Source organism: Globicephala melas, chromosome 7 (assembly GCF_963455315.2).
Source record: "Globicephala melas chromosome 7, mGloMel1.2, whole genome shotgun sequence".
Classification (NCBI taxonomy): Eukaryota; Metazoa; Chordata; class Mammalia; order Artiodactyla; family Delphinidae; genus Globicephala; species Globicephala melas.
Window position 1 is genome coordinate 54,405,237 of NC_083320.1, and position 12,993 is coordinate 54,418,229.

The window sequence follows — 12,993 nt, forward strand, 5'->3', positions numbered from 1 at the left end:
GCCGCCACCAAGAAGCCTGTGTGCGAGCACAGGTCACTATGCACTACCCCCTTGCGGGGAGCCTGTGCAGCCTGCCACTGCCAGGGCCCCGTGATCCAGGGACAACTTCCCCGGGAGAACGCACGGCGCGCCTCAGGCTGGTACAACGTCACAACGGCCTCTGCCGCCGCAGGCTCACCCCGCATCCGAACCCCTCCGCTCCCCGGCCTGAGTGAGCCAGAGCCCCCGAAGCAGCTACTCCTTTAACCCCATCCTCTCTGAGCGAAGAACAGACGCCCTCCGGCGACCTACACGCAGAGGCGGGGCCAAGTCCAAAGGTGAACCCCGAGAGCTGGGAGAACAAAGAAGAGAAAGGGAAATCTCTCCCAGCAGCCTCAGAAGCAGCGGATTAAACCTCCACAATCAACTTGATATACCCTGCATCTGTGAAATACATGAATAGACAACGAATCATCCCAAATTGAGGAGCTGGACTTTGAGAGCAAGATTTATTATTTTTTCCCCTTTTCCTCTTTTTGTGAGTGTGTATGTGTATGCTTCTGTGTGAGATTTTGTCTGTATAGCTTTGCTTTCACCATTTGTCCTAGGGTTCTGTCCGTCCGTTTTTTTTCTTTTCTTTTCTTTTCAAAAAATTTTTTTCTTAATATTTTTTAAGGTGGGAGAGCCAACTTCAGGACACTGGTCCACAAGAGACCTCCCAGCTCCACATAATATCAAACGGCAAAAATCTCCCAGAGATCTCCGTCTCAACACCAGCGCCCAGCTTCACTCAACGACCAGCAAGCTACAGTGCTGGACACCCTATGCCAAACAACTAGCAAGACAGGAACACAACCCCACCCATTAGCAGAGAGGCTGCCTAATATCATAATAAGTCCACAGACACCCCAAAACACACCACCAGACGTGGACCTGCCCACCAGAAAGACAAGATCCAGCCTCATCCACCAGAACACAGGCACTAGTCCCCTCCACCAGGAAGCCTACACAACCCACTGAACCAACTGTAGCCACTGGGGACAGACACCAAAAACAATGGGAACTACAAACCTGCAACCTGCAAAAAGGAGACCCCCAAAACAGTAAGATAAGCAAAATAAGAAGACAGAAAAACATACAGCAGATGAAGGAGAAAGATAAAAACCAACCAGACCTAACAGATGAGGAAATAGGCAGTCTACCTGAAAAAGAATTCAGAATAATGATAGTAAAGATGATCCAAAATCTTGGCAATAGAATAGAGAAAATGCAAGAAACATTTAACAAGGACATAGAAGAACTAAAGATGAAACAAGCAACAATGAACAACACAATAAATGAAATTAAAAATACTCTAGATAGGATCAATGGCAGAATAACTGAGGCAGAAGAACGGATAAGTGACCTGGAAGATAAAATAGTGGAAATAACTACTGCAGAGCAGAATAAAGAAAAAAGAATAAAAAGAACTGAGGACAATCTCAGAGAACTCTGGGACAACATTAAACATACCAACATTCGAATTATAGGGGTTCCAGAAGAAGAAGAGAAAAAGAAAGGGACTGAGAAAATATTTGAAGAGATTATAGTTGAAAACTTCTCTAATATGGGAAAGGAAATAGTTAAGTCTAGGAAGCACAGAGAGTCCCATACAGGATAAATCCAAGGAGAAACAAGCCAAGACACATATTAATCAAACTGTCAAAAATTGAATACAAAGAAAACATATTAAAAGCAGCAAGGGAAAAACAACAAATAACACACAAGGGAATCCCCATAAGGTTAACAGCTGATCTTTCAGCAGAAACTCTGCAAGCCAGAAGGGACTGGCAGGACATATTTAAAGTGATGAAGGAGAAAAACCTACAACCAAGATTACTCTACCCAGCAAGGATCTCATTCAGATTTGATGGAGAAATTAAAACCTTTGCAGACAAGCAAAAGCTGAGAGAGTTCAGCACCACCAAACCAGCTTTACAACAAATGCTAAAGGAACTTCTCTAGGCAAGAAACACAAGAGAAGGAAAAGACCTACAATAACAAACCCAAAACAATTAAGAAAATGGGAATAGGAACATACATATCGATAATTACCTTAAATGTAAATGGATTAAATGCTCCCACCAAAAGACACAGACTGGCTGAATGGATACAAAAATAAGACCCATATATATGCTGTCTACAAGAGACCCACTTCAGACCTAGAGACACATACAGACTGAAAGTGAGGGGATGGAAAAAGACATTCCATGCAAATGGAAACCAAAAGAAAGCTGGAGTAGCAATTCTCATATCAGACAAAATAGACTTTAAAGACTATTAGAAGAGACAAAGAAGGACACTGCATAATGATCAAGGGATCGATCCAAGAAGAAGATATAACAATTGTAAATATTTATTCATCCAACATAGGAGCACCTCAATACATACGGCAAATACTAACAGCCATAAAAGGGTAAATCGACAGTAACAAATTCATAGTAGGGGACTTTAAGACCCCACTTTCACCAATGGACAGATCATCCAAAATGAAAATAAATAAGGAAACACAAGCTTTAAATGTTACATTAAACAAGATGGACTTAATTGATATTTATAGGACATTCCATCCAAAAACAACAGAATACACATTTTCCTCAAGTGCTCATGGAACATTCTCCAGGATAGATCATATATTGGGTCACAAATCAAGCCTTGGTAAATTTAAGAAAATTGAAATTGTATCAAGTATCTTTTCCGACCACAGCGCTATGAGACTAGATATCAATTACAGGGAAAGATCTGTAAAAAATATAAACACATGGAGGCTAAACAATACACTACTTAATAATGAAGTGATCACTTGAAGAAATAATGAAGTGATCACTTTGAAGAAATCAAAGAGGAAACAAAAAAATACCTAGAAACAAATGACAATGGAGACACGATGACCCAAAACCTATGGGATGCAGCAAAAGCAGTTCTAAGAGGGAAGTTTACAGCAATACAATCCTACTTTAAGAAGCAGGAAACATCTCAAATAAACAACCTAAACTTGCACCTAAAGCAATTAGAGAAAGAAGAACAAAAAACCCCAAAGTTAACAGAAGGAAAGAAATCATAAAGATCAGATCAGAAATAAATGAAAAACAATTGAAGGAAACGATAGCAAAGATCAATAAAATTAAAAGCTGTTTCTTTGAGAAGAAAAACAAAATTGATAAACCATTAGCCAGACTCATCAAGAAAAAAAGGGAGAAGACTCAAATGAACAGAATTAGAAATAAAAAGGAGAAGTAACAACTGACACTGCACAAATACAAAGGATCATGAGAGATTACTACAAGCAACTCTATGCCAATAAAATGGACAACCAGGAAGAAATGCACAAATTCTTAGAAATGCACAACCTGCCAAGACTGAATCAGGAAGAAATAGAAAATATGAACAGACCAATCACAAGCACTGAAATTGAAACTGTGATTAAAAATCTTCCAACCGGGCTTCCCTGGTGGCCCAGTGGTTGAGAGTCCGCCTGCCGATGCAGGGGACACGGATTCGTGCCCCCGTCTGGGAGGATCCCACATGCCGCGGAGCGGCTATGCCTGTGAGGCGTGGCCACTGAGCCTGCGCATCTGGAGCCTGTGCTCCGCAATGGGAGAGGCCACAGCAGTGAGAGGCCCGCGTACCACAAAGAAAAAAAAAAAAAAAAAAATTTCAACAAAGAAAAGCCCAGAACCAGATGGCTTCACAGGCGAATTCTATCAAACATTTAGAGAAGAGCTAACACCTATCCTTCTGAAACTCTTCCAAACTATAGCAGAGGGAGGAACACTCCCAAACTCATTCTATGAAGCCACTATCACCCTGATACCAAACCAGACAAGGATGTCACAAAGAAAGAAAACTACAGGCCAACATAACTGATGAACACAGATGCAAAAATCCTCAACAAAATACTAGCAAACAATCCAATAGCACATTAAAAGGATCATACACCATGAACCAGTGGGGTTTATTCCAGGAATGCAACGATTCTTCAATATATGCAAATCAATCAATGGGATACACCATATTAACAAACTGAAGGAGAAAAACCATATGGTCATCTCAATAGATGCAGAGAAAGCTTTCGACAAAATTCAACATCCATTTATGATTAAAAACCCTCCAGGGCTTCCCTGGTGGCACAGTGGTTGAGAGTCTGCCTGCCGATGCAGGGGACACGGGTTTGTGCTCCGGTCCAGGAAGATCCCACATGCGGCGGAGCGGCTGGGCCCGTGAGCCATGGCTGCTGAGCCTGCGCGTCCAGAGCCTGTGCTCCACAACGGGAGAGGCCACAACAGTGAGAGGCCCGCATACAGCAAAAAAAAAAAAAAAAAAAAAAAAACCCTCCAGAAAGTAGGCAGGAGGGAACTTTCCTCAACATAATAAAGGCCATATATGACAAACCCACAGCCAACATCGTCCTCAATGGTGAAAAACTGAAAGCATTTCCACTAAGATCAGGAACAAGACAAGGTTGCCCACTCTCACCACTCTTACTCAGCATAATTTTCGAAGTTTTAGCCACAGCAATCAGAGCAGAAAAGGAAATAAAAGGAATCCAAGTTGGAAAAGAAGAAGTAAAGCTGTCACTGTTTGCAGATGACATAATACTATACATAGAATCCTAAAGATGCTACCAGAAAACTACTAGAGCTAATCAATGAATTGGTAAAGTAGCAGGATACAAAATTAATGCACAGAAATCTCTGGCATTCCTATACACTAATGATGAAAAATCTGAAAGTGAAATCAAGAAAACACTCCCATTTACCACCGCAACAAACAGAATAAAATATCTAGGAATAAACCTACCTAAGGAGACAAAAGACTTCTATGCAGAAAATTATAAGACACTGATGAAAGAAATTAAAGATGATACAAATAGATGGAGAGATATACCATGTTCTTGGGTTGGAAGAATCAACATTGTGAAAATGGCTCTATTACCCAAAGCAATCTACAGATTCAATGCAATCCCTATCAAACTACCACTGGCATTTTTCACTGAACTAGAACAAAAAATTTCACAATTTGTTTGGAAACACAAAAGACCCCCAATAGCCAAAGCAATCTTGAGAAAGAAAAACGGAGCTGGAGGAATCAGGCTCCCTGACTTCAGACTATACTACAAAGCTACAGTAATCAAGACAGTATGGTACTGGCACAAAAACAGAAATATAGATCAATGGAACAGGATAGAAAGCCCAGAGATAAACTCACGCACATATGGCCAACTTATCTTTGATAAAGAAGGCAGGAATGTACAGTGGAGAAAGGACAGCCTCTTCAATAAGTGGTGCTGGGAAAACTGGACAGGTACATGTAAAAGTATGAGATTAGATCACTCCCTAACACCATACACAAAAATAAGCTCAAAATGGATTAAAGACCTAAATGTAAGGCCAGAAACTATCAAACTCTTAGAGGAAAATATAGGCAGAACACTCTATGACATAAATAACAGCAAGATCCTTTTTGACCCACCTCCCAGAGAAATGGAAATAAAAACAAAAATAAACAAATGGGACCTAATGAAACTTCAAAGCTTTTGCACAGCAAAGGAAACCATAAACAGTACCAAAAGACAACCCTCAGAATGGGAGAAAATATTTGCAAATGAAGCAACTGACAAAGGATTAATCTCCAAAGTTTACAAGCAGCTCATGCAGCTCAATAACAAAAAAACAAACAACCCAATCCACAAATGGGCAGAAGACCTAAATAGACATCTCTCCAAAGATATACAGACTGCCAACAAACACATGAAAGAATGCTCAACATCATTAATCATTAGAGAAATGCAAATCAAAACTACAATGAGATATCATCTCACACCAGTCAGAATGGCCATCATCAAAAAATCTAGAAACAATAAATGCTGGAGACGGTGTGGAGAAAAGGGAACACTCTTGCACTGCTGGTGGGAATGTGAATTGGTACAGCCACTATGGAGAACAGTATGGAGTTTCCTTAAAAAACTACAAATACAACTACCATATGACCCAGCATTCCCACTACTGGGCATATACCCTGAGAAAACCATAATTCAAAAAGAGTCATGTACCAAAATGTTCATTGCAGCTCTATTTACAATAGCCAGGAGATGTAAACAACCTAAGTGTCCATCATTGGATGAATGGATAAAGAAGATGTGGCACATATATACAATGGAATATTACTCAGCTATAAAAAGAAACGAAATTGAGCTATTTGTAATGAGGTGGATGGACCTAGAGTCTGTCATACAGAGTGAAGTCAGAAAGAGAAAGACAAATACCATATGCTAACACATATATATGGAATTTAGGGGGAAAAAAATGTCATGAAGAACCTAGGGGTAAGACAGGAATAAAGACACAGACCTACTAGAGAATGGACTTGAGGATATGGGGAGGGGGAAGGGTAAGCTGTGACAAAGTGAGAGAGTGGCATGGACATATATACACTACAAAACGTAAGGTAGATAGCTAGTGGGAAGCAGCCGCATAGCACAGGGAGATCAGCTCGGTGCTTTGTGACCGCCTGGAGGGGTGGGATCGGGAGGGTGGGAGGGCAGGAGACGCAAGAGGGAAGAGATATGGGAACATATGTATATGTATAGCTGATTCCCTTTTTTATAAAGCAGAAACTAACACACCATTGTAAAGCAATTATACTCCAATAAAGATGTAAAAAAAAAAAAAGTATCTACACACAGCTCCCTTAAAAAGAGGATAAGCCCCACTTTGGAAACCACTTTCACAGCTCTGGTGCTTGGGATTCCTCTCCTTCCTCAGCCAGGAGGGGCCTCTGTTAACAAGCCTTGTGTTGGTGCGTACAGTTGCCCCTCAGTATAGCTGCCCCTCAGTATAGCGGGGAACTGGGGGGGGGGGATTGGTTCAAGGACCACAGTGGATACCAAAATCCACACATGCTCAAGTCCCTTATATAAAATGGCGTAGTATTCGCATATAGCCAAAGCACATCCTTCTGTATACTTTAAATCATCTCTAGATTACTTATGCATAATAGAATGTAAATGCTATGTAAATCGTTGTAAATACAATGTAAATGCTATGCAAATATTTGCTGGTGCAGCAAATTCAAGTTTTGCTTTTTGGAACTTTCTGGAATTTTGTTTTTCAAGTATTTTCTACCCGTTGTTGGTTGAATCCAAGGATGCAGAACCCATGGATACAGAACACCGACTGTACTTACCTACAAGGTCTCCTGAACCAGCAGAGCCTCAAAGACAAATGTTCCTTGCTAAGGATATAATAGGTATAAATTCCCTGAGTTATAGGGGAAATCTCAGGGATGTGGAGGGAACCTGGTCTGACACCAGCCTCAGCCTCAGAGAGGAACATGGGGGCAGAATTCTCTGCAATTGTAACAGGAATGAAGCCAGTTCTTTGTTTACAGACTCCAGTTCATCTGACATCACTGCAATGTTTTTAGATTTTAGTCAGGACACCTGACTCCTCATTCCCCACCCTGCTGAGAACCCTGGCCCACATCCATAAGGGGGGCTGGCTGTCCCCTCTCTACTCCCACTTCCCTGCCTCAAACAACCCAAACAAGCTGGAGAGAAGGGATACCAGCAGGCCCATCTGGCCAAGACCAGAAGGGAGACCGAGATGCCCTGTCCCGATAAGCAGAAGGACCACCACAAGGAAGAGACTGAGGCCTCCAGAAGGAAAGCGGAAAGTGGAGTACACTGAGATCCAGAGCCTTCGGATAACGTGCCCAAATTCACACAGCTAGTAGCACAGCTGGATCTAGAAGCCAGGTCTCCGTTTATCACTGTGGCCTTGCCACCCCTTCACGACTACAAAAATCAATCCTGCTGGAGGGTGAGATGGCCAGAGAGAGTGTTTAAGGAGAAGAGGGCTCTGTTCCCCTTCCAGGTCATTATAGTTCCAGGGCAGGGTAGACAACAAAATCCCTTCAGGTCCCTCCCAGTAAAAAGGCCCCTACAGTCAATTCCTCTTCTCCGAAAGCTAAGGCCAGAAATACTGAACGTTTTATTGGCATTTGCAATATAGCCAGGAAATAGGGTGCTTATCTGACCCAGGTTATCATAGTAACAGACAGAGGTGGCAGAGCCAAAAGCTTTGTGGAAACAATGTTATGAGCCCTAAAGAAATAACAGAAAAGAACCTTTCCAACCTACAAGGAAGGAGGCACCCTGACAAAACAATCAGCTGGATTCTGGGTGGGTGCTGAGACAAAGAGAAACCAGCTGAGACCCTAGAATGTTTAAGGTAGGGGACTGCGGCCATGATAGGGGAAGTTTCTGAAAGCTGGGAATTGCGTAGATATTACTTCAGAGAACTTGGAGGGTTTGGTTTTATTCATTTCAGTTTATGACTAGGATGAGTATTTTTTCACTCAAATTTCTTTCTTTCAAAAAGAATCCTCAAAGTAATGGTATGAATGAAGAAGTATCCTTACAAGGACCATACTTTCCATTTTTCCTTAATACACAAGGTAGCTGTGAAAGGGACTGAAAGAGCATGGCCTTCAGCCTGGTGACCATTCTTTGAGTTCCTTTCTCTTTCCCCATCTTAGGGAGAGAGGAATTTGATGGTGATGGTGATAGTGATGGCAGTTTCTGTCACATGTGCTCTAGAGCAGAAAATCATCTTTAGTTATTAACCTGCTGACATGAGCACACATTGCTAGCGTCATTTTCCAACCCTGTGTGAAAATGTCTTTACTTGCTTAGGACAGAAAACCAGAGACAGAAGCAAAAGGCCAGGTATATCAAGATCAACATTTACCTAATACCACCTCCAACACTGCTTCTCAAACTTTAAAGTGCATCGGGACCACCTGCACTTGCTCAAACGCAGACTCTGGTTCAGCAGATCTGGGTTGGGAACCTGGGAGTCTGCATTTATAACAAGCTCCCAAGTGACACTGATGCTCACGATCCTCAGACCATGCTAAGAACAACCTGGAAAAACGTCTGGCCTTTCACGCTGTTAGATGATGGTCCCAAACTTCAATGCTTTTTATATACACCTCTTCTTAAATGCCACAGTTAGGAGTGGGAGTTTCCACCTGGCTCAGTGGTCTTCAACCCTGGCTACCCATTGGAATTACTGAGGAGCTTTTAAAAATACCACTATAATTGGTCTGGGTCAACATAGCATCAGGAAGCTTTAATGTTCCTGGCGGTTTCTAATGCGTAGTCAAGGTAGGGAACCCCTGATCTCGCCAAATAAGGTGATCCACTTAATGTTTCCACTTCAAGGTTAACTGTTATTCTCCTAATATCTTTTCTCACATCACAGCACTGACTTTAACTTAGCCAAACAGAGTTTACATTTAAGTGTGTAGCAAACGAGTAGTCATATATTTTTTTAAAGCAAAGGTTACCCTTCTTTAAATTTCCAAAATTTTTCTTAGTGACATGGCAAATTTATTAAGCATTTTTCCCCACAGTGTTGACATGCCTCAGTTTTATTGATTTATAAAATTGCTACAATACTTTAAACAAGCAGGATTTTCATAACAAAAATATCGAGTACACCTTTTGGCATTTGGAAGGAAAAAGAATGCTCACAAAATAATTATACATATATTTTAAATGAAGTTTATTTTTCCCCCGGGAATAAAAATCCTATTCTGAAAATGTTTCAAAATTAGAGTGCTTAGTTATATCAATCTAAAGCTATTTTTGCTATTAGGTTACTAGGTTTATTTAGAGACTAGCTTTTCAATCAATTTCAATATTTCCAATTTATTTAACTTCTAAAGTTACAAACTGTTCATTTAAATACCCACGAACTCTTATTGCAAGAAGCATATGTATTAGTTAAAACTAACCAAAAATAGACATTTAAAAGGAAAAAATAAAATAAAATAAACTATGTGTTTATGTTTCCAATAATATTTATGCACACAAAAAGCTATTTAAAACAATCATGATATTTTCTAATGCTTATTTATGTTAGTGTGCAAATGTGAATAATACGATTCAACTAGCTAACTAAAAAAGTAAACATTTAGGAAAGCCAACTGTAGTTAAGATAGTCAATTTATCTCAACTATTAAAAATAAAACAGTGGGTTTTTAAGTACACTGGAGAATTAGAAAGCAAAGATGAATACTAGCAACATAGTGCTTAGTAAGTAGTCAATACTGACTGAACAAAATTTTTTGAAGAGGTGGATAAATATATACCCTATCCTAAATCTAGATGCCTCCAATAACTCCCCACTCTTTCCAAGTAATTCATTTTCCAAAAGAGTCCACCAAATATGGAGATACTGAGGAAGCTATTTTGGGGGACTCTATAACCACCAATCAAAATGGGAGAAAAAGTTACAAATATCAAATCCTGTTGTACACCTGCAACTAATATAATGTTATATGTCAATTATACCTCAATTAAAAAAAAAACCTCTATTTTGTATGAGCCATTAAAAAATAGAGAAAAAGATAAAATAGAGTGAATAAGAAAAAAAAAGAAAGTTAGAATTGGAAAAGTTCATATGACTTTCTCTTTGGCTAATTACAGGTAATATTGGAAAGCTCTTAGAAACTTACTTTGAACATTCAACCATGATTTTAATAACATTCAACCATGATTTTTATAACATACAGCCATGATTTCCTCAGAGCTCGTAAAAAGAAAAGGTTGAGATAACACAGAATTTTGACAGAGGGCAAAAAAAAAAAAAAAAATCACATCATGAGTCTTTTACTGTCTCTAGAGCAAGCTAGAGACTTGAACTTAAAAACATCATCTAAAAAATTATATCCATTCCTTTACTCCCAAAAGAAAGAAAAACACCTGCAGGTGTCAAATCTGACAGTGACAGATGCAAACATTATAGCTGAGGAAGTCACATGTCCCCCCAAAGAAACTGTTATGAGGACGAAAAATGATAGGTCATTGGTAGGTACATTTTGCTAGGCTTCATGACTTAAGGCAAATTTAAGGACACTGTGCGGCCAACGTAGCCTGATTCACAAAAGCAAGAAAGAAAACTTGCAGTCTGTACACTCTCCCCCAAAAAGTCACGGCCTGTATTTTAAAAACACAGCAAGGAGAAAGAAGGGCAACTTGTCTAAGGAGGTTTGCTACTTACGCAAAACCACAAATGAACTAAAACTCTTCTCTCAAGTGATGACTAAGGGTGATCTAAATGCAAAAGGTGACACATGCAAAGCACTGGTATGCTATAGAATTTCACTTCCTAAACTGATACTTTTTAAAGTTTTTTTAAAGTATGGCACTGTTTTTTTTCCCTGAGCACCACATCAAGGTTGCAAAGGTCTTCGAATTCACAAAGGCACTGCTAGTAAGTTAATGGTGTGCATTACTCATGCACACATATACACTTTGTCTGAATACAGAAATGATGGGTTATTTTTGTTTCCATTTAAAAATATATACACATGGGCTTCCCTGGTGGCGCAGTGGTTGAGAGTCCGCCTGCCGATGCAGGGGACGCGGGTTCGTGCCCCGGTCCGGGAGGATCCCGCGTGCTGCGGAACGGCTGGGCCCGTGCGCCATGGCCGCTGAGCCTGCGCGTCCGGAGCCTGTGCTCCGCAGCGGGAGAGGTCACAGCAGTGAGAGGCCCGCGTACAGCAAAAAAAAAATATATATATATATACACACATGATTAAGTTCACCCTAGTGTGATAGTGCAAACTGAAAACAGGGAATCAATTATGAGTTGTTCAACTTGGTTTATTGTGAGTGCTTGAAAATGTAATCTAGCAAAATTCTGCAGAGTCAGACCATAATCATTGCCCTATATTCTGGATGACAGAATATCCTTGCCACCATTCCCACACCTTCCCCACCAAGCCCACAGCAGACATCATTAATCAAGTAGGTAGGTCACTCTCTGCTGATCCTAGCCTCAAACTTAGAATCCCGGAAAGCCACAACTAACTGAGCAGAGTTGGCACAGAAGGAAAAAAACCCAAAGACAGTGTGCCAATGGTCAGGTACGTTAAACCACAGGTATTTACTGCCTCACACTTCTTTCTGGCCAACAACCACAAAACAAGAAAACAAACAAAATAATAAAGTCAAATAGGAGTTGTATATATGACTTGTATTCTAAGGCCTCACCCAAGATGGGGTGTCACGACAAGGAGCTCTCAACAATCGTCTGGGTATGCCAGTTCTGAAGGCATGCTGAAACACTTGTATAACCTAGTAACCACAAATGCCACAGGAAAAGGGCAAGTATAGAAATTTCCTATTTAATTTAAGTACAGAGTCTGATTCTGATCGTAAGACTTAAAAGGTATTTGTTGTATGCTCATTTACCATACAAATTTGGCAACTGAAGGTTTTTAATCATGTACACATTCCAAGACAGAAATCTAGACGCTTAACTTTTACCATCTCTAGGCCACTTTTAATTGCTGCCAAACAAACAAAAAACACAACTCTATTTTGACCAAGTAATGGTAGCTTCTACAGCAAACTTATTTTAACCTTTGTAACTCACCTTGTAAAATCAATTCTAAAACTAAACATAAATAACTAAACATATCTCAAAACAAAATGGTTCCAAGTTGCATTGTCCACAACCAAAAAAACATGCGTACAGAACTGGACGCACACACACTCACACACACAATTAAAGAAAAGCACTAGAAACGCCAGGATTACTTTCAAAAGAAAATGGCCTCATTCTGGCTATCTAGAAAAAGCCATCAATTCATAGTTCCTTGCATAGAAGGGTTAAAAAGGAAATAAAAGCGTTAGAATGTCAGGTCAGTAATGGCAGCGGTCAGAATTATCCTACTGTCACACACAAGACATACTTATAAAGATATGTAGAGTCACCTTCTCCTTTATTACCAGCTGCACCACATAGATGTGCCACTGTTTACTTAACCACCTTGCTTTTGATGAGGGTATCTGAATGACTGCATAAAATAAAAGTCACACTTACATAAAACAGAAGTCAATGCGTAGAGGAAAGGTCTGGAAGGGCACGTAGCAGAAGAGTGGTTACCCCGGGGAAAGCG